This window comes from Babylonia areolata, chromosome 4 (genome assembly GCF_041734735.1).
Source record: "Babylonia areolata isolate BAREFJ2019XMU chromosome 4, ASM4173473v1, whole genome shotgun sequence".
Lineage (NCBI taxonomy): Eukaryota > Metazoa > Mollusca > Gastropoda > Neogastropoda > Buccinidae > Babylonia > Babylonia areolata.
Window position 1 is genome coordinate 9,505,016 of NC_134879.1, and position 7,294 is coordinate 9,512,309.

Below are 7,294 nucleotides of genomic sequence, written 5' to 3' on the forward strand. Positions count from 1 at the left end.
GAGGAAGGTGGCCGAATAGTTAAGACGCTCAGCTGCCAACACAGAGAGTCCGTGAGGGTGTGGGTTCGAACCCCGCTCCTGCCCTTTCTCCCAAGCTTGACTAGAAAATCAAACTGAGCGTCTAGTCTTTCGGATGAGACGATAAACCGAGGTCCCGTGTGCAACACGCACCTGGCGCACTGAAAAAAGAACCCATGGCAACGAGAGTGTTGTTCTCTGTCAAAATTATGTAAAATGAAATCCACTCTGATAGTTGATTGATTGATGTGGATACTTATATAGCGCCTATCCTCGGTCAGAGACCAAGCTCTAAGCGCTTTACATACACGGGGACATTTGCACCACAGGCTGCCTACCTGGGTAGAGCCGACTGATGGCTGCCACTGGGCGCTCATCATTCGTTTCCTGTGTCATTCAATCAGATTTCAGACGCATACGCATACACACTCAGACAGACATGTAACATTTTACGTGTATGACCGTTTTTATTTATCCCGCCATGTAGGCAGCCATACTCCGTTTTCGGGGGTGTACATGCTGGGTATATTCTTGTTTCCATAACCCACCGAACGCTGACATGGATTACAGGATCTTTAACGTGCGTATTTGATCTTCTGCGTGCGCATACACACGAAGGGGGTTCAGGCACTAGCAGGTCTGCACATATGTTGACCTGGGAGATCGGAAAAATCTCCACCCTTTACCCACCAGGTGCACCGAGATTCGAACCCGGGACCCTCAGATTGAAAGTCCAGCAGTTTAACCATTCGGCTATTGCACCCGTTACATTAATATAAGCATGCACTCAGGGCCTGACAAGCGCGTTGTGTTATGATGCTGTCAGGCATCTGCCTAGCAGATGTGGTGTAGAGAATATGGATTTGTCCGAACGCAGTGACGCCTCTTGAGAAACTGAAAGGGAAACCTGAGAAAGGACTCCGCGAGGGATGTTAGCCCGTTAGTCGTAATCAGCCCCACCACCACCACCACCACAGCTCTTCCCAAGCCGCACCCCACCTCCACCCCCACCCCCTCACGTCCTCCTCCCTCCACTCTCTCTCCCTCTCCTCTCCCACTGTCAGCGGAGCGGAACGAGAAGATTGAGCGGCAGAGATAAGCAGGGATGGACCCGCGTGACAGCAGCGTGCTTCTAATTAGACTGATCGCTACTGATCATATCGCCGGCTCTCAGCCACTGATGTCCGTGTGACGACCTGAAGGACTAGCTCTGTACAGGCAGCTGCAGTGCTGTGTAGTTATTGATGACTGCAGGGCTTAGAGACACTGTAGACAGTGCTGTAGAGCGGGGGGAACGAGGCAACGGTGGGGCGAACAACATCACTGAGTGGACAGGACAGACAGATTTGCTGAAACCCAGGCCCTATCCCACAACACTAGAAATGGATAGCCATAATGATCGGTAAACTTTATGCATTATACTTCTTTTTTTTAAAACCATCTTCATCACGCACACACACACACAAAAACTTAGAAGGGATTACTTTGCAGAAAATTTTCTATTCTTACTGGACTAGATGGTGATACTTTCAGCAGTGCAGTGTCCCCACAACCAAACCAAGTTTGGATACCAGTGATCAGAGATTAAGTTGGGCGGGAGGAGGGGGAGGAAGCGGGGAGAGAGAGAGAGAGAGAGAGAGAGAGAGACAGACCCACATAGAAACAGACCAACGTGGAGACAGACCCACGTAGAGAGAACTCTGAAGGAGGGAAGGAATGCAGAGGCCAACACAGGAACAAACGTGTGCATGATTATGAGGAAACGAGCGATTGAGGCAGCAGGTGAACGAACGAAACGAACTACGGCAAAGAACGCCTATACACGGATACTCCCCCACCCCAACCCCGCCCCAAAAACCGTCACACCCACTGAACATTCTCTCTTCACGGACACCCCGCCATCCCACATCCACCGTCACACCGCCGAACGCCTCCGCACAAAGGAGTGATTGTTCCGGGTGGGAGCTGGTACGTGGTTATCGCACTTTGCTGTTTCTTTCTGCCTGTGGTGGTGTTTTCAGCTGGTGTGTTGGGGGGTCCACAGTCGTTGAATGCTGGTTTACTGATTTTGTTAAATAGTCCTGTTTCAATGGGGGGGAGGAGAGGAGTAAGCTTAAAAAGAGATAGAATGAAAAGGGAGCAAAATCTTTCTCCGGCCACGAGGGAAAGTTTCCTTGATGGGACACTGTAAAAGGAGACGAGACAGACAACGAAAGAAGTGGAGTGGCCAGAGAGGAGCTTTGCCGAAACTCAGGCCCTCTCCCACAACCGCCAGAAATGGGGAATGTTGGTGGTGATGCGTTCAGCAGTGCAGCACCCCCCACGACCAAACCAGGTTTCGGGGACAGGGACAGTGACAGTGACAATGACAGTGACAGTGACAGTGACAATAACGGTGACAATGACAGTGACAGTGACAATAACGGTGACAATGACAGTGACAATGACAATGACAATGACGGTGACAATGACAGTGACAATGACAATGACGGTGACAATGACAGTAACGGTGACAATGACAGCTCTTTTCTTTCCCCTCTTTCCGTTTTTTCATGTGTTTTTTTTTTTCAGTCCGGCCGAGCAATGTCTGGCGATACCTGGGGTTTCAATCCCGCTACCGTCTTGGTCCAATGCTCAGTGTATATCACAGAATGACATAAGCTTACAGTTGGGCCAACAGCAAAGTGAGGGCTGTATGATCAATGCTTTCTCCACTGCAGTGGGGAGTCATTTACAGCTTAGTCTAGTGAAGTCCTATGAAATTAGGAGGCAAGATTGTACTGGCTCTTAGTGCTGCAGCCTTGGGGGCTAGTTGGCCTTTGGGTACCATCCCAATGCCGACTGTCCTAAAAACCTCTTGGCCGAGAGAGTGGTGATGTAACTTGGGCAAAACACTCTCCACTATAATCAAATTCTAGCCCAGATAGTCAGGACAGCAGCTGCCTCCTCTGCTGTTCTAGTGGTCATAATCAGACACGACTGACTATCATACATCCATACCGTCTGGAGAATCACAAAACAGGATGTTTTCCCAGTCTCTTAACTGCATGAATGTGCAGACTTGTCCACGTGCCTGGACCAGTGGTTATGCGCACGACCTGGAAGCGAGGTTCCTTGGGTTCGAGTTCCACATAGACCGGAAGTATTCCGAACATCCCCCCACCCCCACCTTTGCCCCCTCACTCTCCAATGAACCTTGGATGGTGGTCTGGTGCTAGTGTTTTGGATGAAAAGGCAAACAGAGGTCCCGTGAGCAGCATGCACTTAGCACACTTAGAACAAGAACGGCAACAAGGGTCCCTGGCTAAACTGTGTAAAACAATACACTCTGACAGGAAAACACATTTGCACACGTGAATAAGTTATTTGATATTAATTAATGATGATATGGTTCATCAGCCATCATGTTGAAACTGAACTGCAACGTATGAGCACAGTATATGATTGAAGCTTTTTGATGCTCTGTTGTCTTTGTATTGTAATCAAGTGTACTGTTGAACAATTGAAGATTATTTAAACAGAAAGAAGAAAAGTAGGGCGCCGGGTTGAGACGACGCGTGCGCTCTTTCCGGACAGAAAGCAGCCAGAGTTTCACGCCGAGAAATCTGTTGTGGTTACAGTGGAATGCCATTCACAACCATGCCCGTAAAACTGTCAAAGGTCCCACTGCCTTTAACAGAAACCAGGGCAGTGAATTCATATTCACTGTGTCTAGGGCTCGGGGTAAGAAGGCCGGGCCCAACCCTCCACGGACTTCTATATAATATGATAGTCACGTATAATAGTCAGTCGCGTTCGACTATAACCATCAGAACAGCAGAGGAGTTAACTGCTGTCCCAACTACCTGGGCTAGAATTTGATTATCGTGGAGTGTGTCTTGCCCAAGTTACATCCCCACTCTCTCGGCCAAGAGGGTTTTAGGACAGTCTGTGTTGGGATGGTTCCCAAAGACCATCTAGCCCCCAAGGCTGCAGCACTAAGAGCCAATGCAATTTTGCCTCCAAGTTTGGGAGTCATAGTACTTCACAAAAGATTAAGCTGTAAATGATTTACCATTGCAATGGAGAAACCATTGATAATACAGATCTCACTTTGCTGTTGGCCCAACTGTAAATTTACGCCAATCTATTATATAAGCTCATACATACTAACAGGACTTATACAGAGTAATACAGACTTAGAAGTCCTGGCCAATCCTTTCCTCCAACCATTTTAACTTTCCCGAACGAAAGTCAAGTCATAGCCACTCACACATCTAGGTGAAGTGAGGAAAATCAAAGGAAAGTTCCTTTCCCAAGGACACACCACCATCTTATCTATCCACATGCGTAAACAGAAAATCAGCTGTGCCCGCCACCCGTATTAAAATACCCCAACCAATCAAAACGCACAGATGGAAATAAAAACTAAAACAGTAACAGCAAACAGTAACATAAAAATGTCAAACAAAGCACACACGTGGACATGAAAAAGTAACAATAAAAGCAAAAGGTGGAAGGAACACAACTATTCAAACAATCTTTTCTCAAGTCTACCTTTTCCAGCAAGAATAAAACCAAAACGCAAATAAATCCCATGGACAAAGTTCTAACTTTTCTCTTCAAGACTGGTCAGTTTTCTGGCTTCGTCCTTACTGCCCACGATGCATTGCGCAACTTCAGCGTTTTGTGCGCTGACAGTCTTTTGTGGTATAAAACTTTGTGAAAGCCAACACAAAATTTTTTTTTTCAATGAAATTGTATTGGCGGCCTGAAGTTTACGGCTGTCTAGTGCATACAACTGTTTCCAATTGGTTCTATTGGCGGACACACTTACACCAGTTTTCTGCAAAGTTCACAGACGTTTAAATTCATTTGTTCCGCAGTGTTGTGTCACAACTCTGTTCTCCTTTCGTGTTGTTTTCTCCTCTCTCTCTCTCTCTCTCTCTCTCTCTCTCTCTCTCCGGTTGTGATTGTACCCCCCAGTGTCATTAGGGCTGCTAAGCTATTGACATTAAAAGGTTTCTGAGTTCTGAGTACCCTCTCCCCTGTGGTGTGTGTGTGTGTGTGTGTGTGTGTGTGTGTGTGTGTTGAGGTGTCATTTTACATAGGTCTATGTACTGGAAAATGTGGTAAATAAAAGCACACACACACACACGCGCGCGCGCGCGCGCATATTATATATATATATATATATATATATATGTATGTATATGTATACACACTCTCTCACACACACACATGCATATATATATTTTTAGAAATTTTATATATATATATATATATATCTATATATCTATATATATATACATGCATGTATATATACACACCAAACACACATATACCATATGTATCATATCTATATATAATAATACTTACTGGTATTCTTTTTCTCCATTTCGCACATATACAATTATAGAAATGGAGAAACAGCGATGGATACACCTCTCTCTCTCTCTCTCTCTCTCTCTCTCTCTCACACACACACACACACACACACACACACACACACACACACACTACATACACCTCACATGCGCGCGCGCGCGCACACACACACACACACATACACGTACGCACGCACACAGTCTCGGCTACTCTTGGATCTTCCGCACTGCTTGTTTGAGAACTACTGGCGGATCGAGTCCGACAATCCCCTTTGCACACAAGTCGTAAAGTGAAAACTCAAACCTTGTGGCTGTTTATTCTGTATCAGGTTGTGTGGTGAAGTCAGTGCAGGGGTGGTGCATACACCCCCTTCTCCCTTCTCCCACCCTCTCTACACGGTTGTCCCCCTTCACCCTATCCACTGAAGGAGAGGGGTCTATAATACCAGTTGACTGAAAACCGTGCGAACCATTTCATCTTAGTTTTAGCCTCCTATAAACGTTGCATGTTTTATTGGAAAAAGTAATAATCATTCACATATTTACCACCCCACGTTGATTGTAAAACTGCTAATTATTTACATATTTACCACCCGACGTTGATGGTAAAAGCTGCTAATTATTTACATATTTACCACCCCACGTTGATTGTAAAAATTGCTAATTATTTACATATTTACCACCCGACGTTGATGGTAAAAGCTGCTAATTATTTACATATTTACCTCCCGACGTTGACTGCAAAAACTGCTAATTATTTACATATTTACCACCGACGTTGATTGTAAAAGCTGCTAATTATTCACGTATTTACCACCCGACGTTGATTGCAAAAATTGCTAATTATTTACATATTAACTCCCGACGTTGACTGTAAAAGCTGCTAATTATTTACATATTTACCACCGACGTTGATTGTAAAAACTGCTAATTATTTACATATTTACCACCGACGTTGATTGTAAAAGCTGCTAATTATTCACGTATTTACCACCCGACGTTGATTGCAAAAACTGCTAATTATTTACATATTTACTTCCCGACGTTGATTGCAAAAACTGCTAATTATTTACATATTTACCACCCGACGTTGATGATAAAAGCTGCTAATTATTCACATATTTACACCCCACGTTGACTGTAAAAACTGCTAATTATTTATATATTTACCACCCGACGTTGATTGTAAAAGCTGCTAATTATTTACATATTTACCACCCGACGTTGATGGTAAAAGCTGCTAATTATTCACATATTTACCTCCCGACGTTGATTGCAAAAACTGCTAATTATTTACATATTTACCACCGACGTTGACTGTAAAAGCTGCTAATTATTCACATATTTACCACCGACGATGATTGTAAAAGCTGCTAATTATTTACATATTTACCACCCGACGTTGACTGTAAAAACTGCTAATTATTTACATATTTACCACCCGACGATGATGATAAAAGCTGCTAATTATTCACATATTTACCTCCCGACGTTGATTACAAACACTGCTAATTATTTACATATTTACCAGCCCACGTTGATTGTAAAAACTGCTAATTATTTACATATTTACCACCCGACGTTGATGGTAAAGGCTGCTAATTATTCACATATTTACCTCCCGACGTTGATTGCAAAAACTGCTAATTATTTACATATTTACCACCCGACGTTGATGGTAAAAGCTGCTAATTATTCACATATTTACCTCCCGACGTTGATTGCAAAAACTGCTAATTATTTACATATTTACCAGCCCACGTTGAATGTAAAAACTGTTAATTATTTACATATTTACCACCCACCACGTTTAATTATCTTTATAAAGCATTTCTTTATCAAGGGTGTTCGTGCTGTCACCTGATTCAAACCGGATTTCTGTGCCAGCTGAACGCGAGAAGAACCGTTCA

The 7,294-nt window shown here is 44.1% G+C and overlaps 1 protein-coding gene across 3 annotated transcripts in view; it reads right to left on the bottom strand.

The window, feature by feature from the left end:
• LOC143280833 (alpha-mannosidase 2x-like) overlaps positions 1-7,294 on the bottom strand; it is a 68,530-nt gene that overhangs the window by 35,755 nt on the left and 25,481 nt on the right. The window lies entirely within an intron of this gene.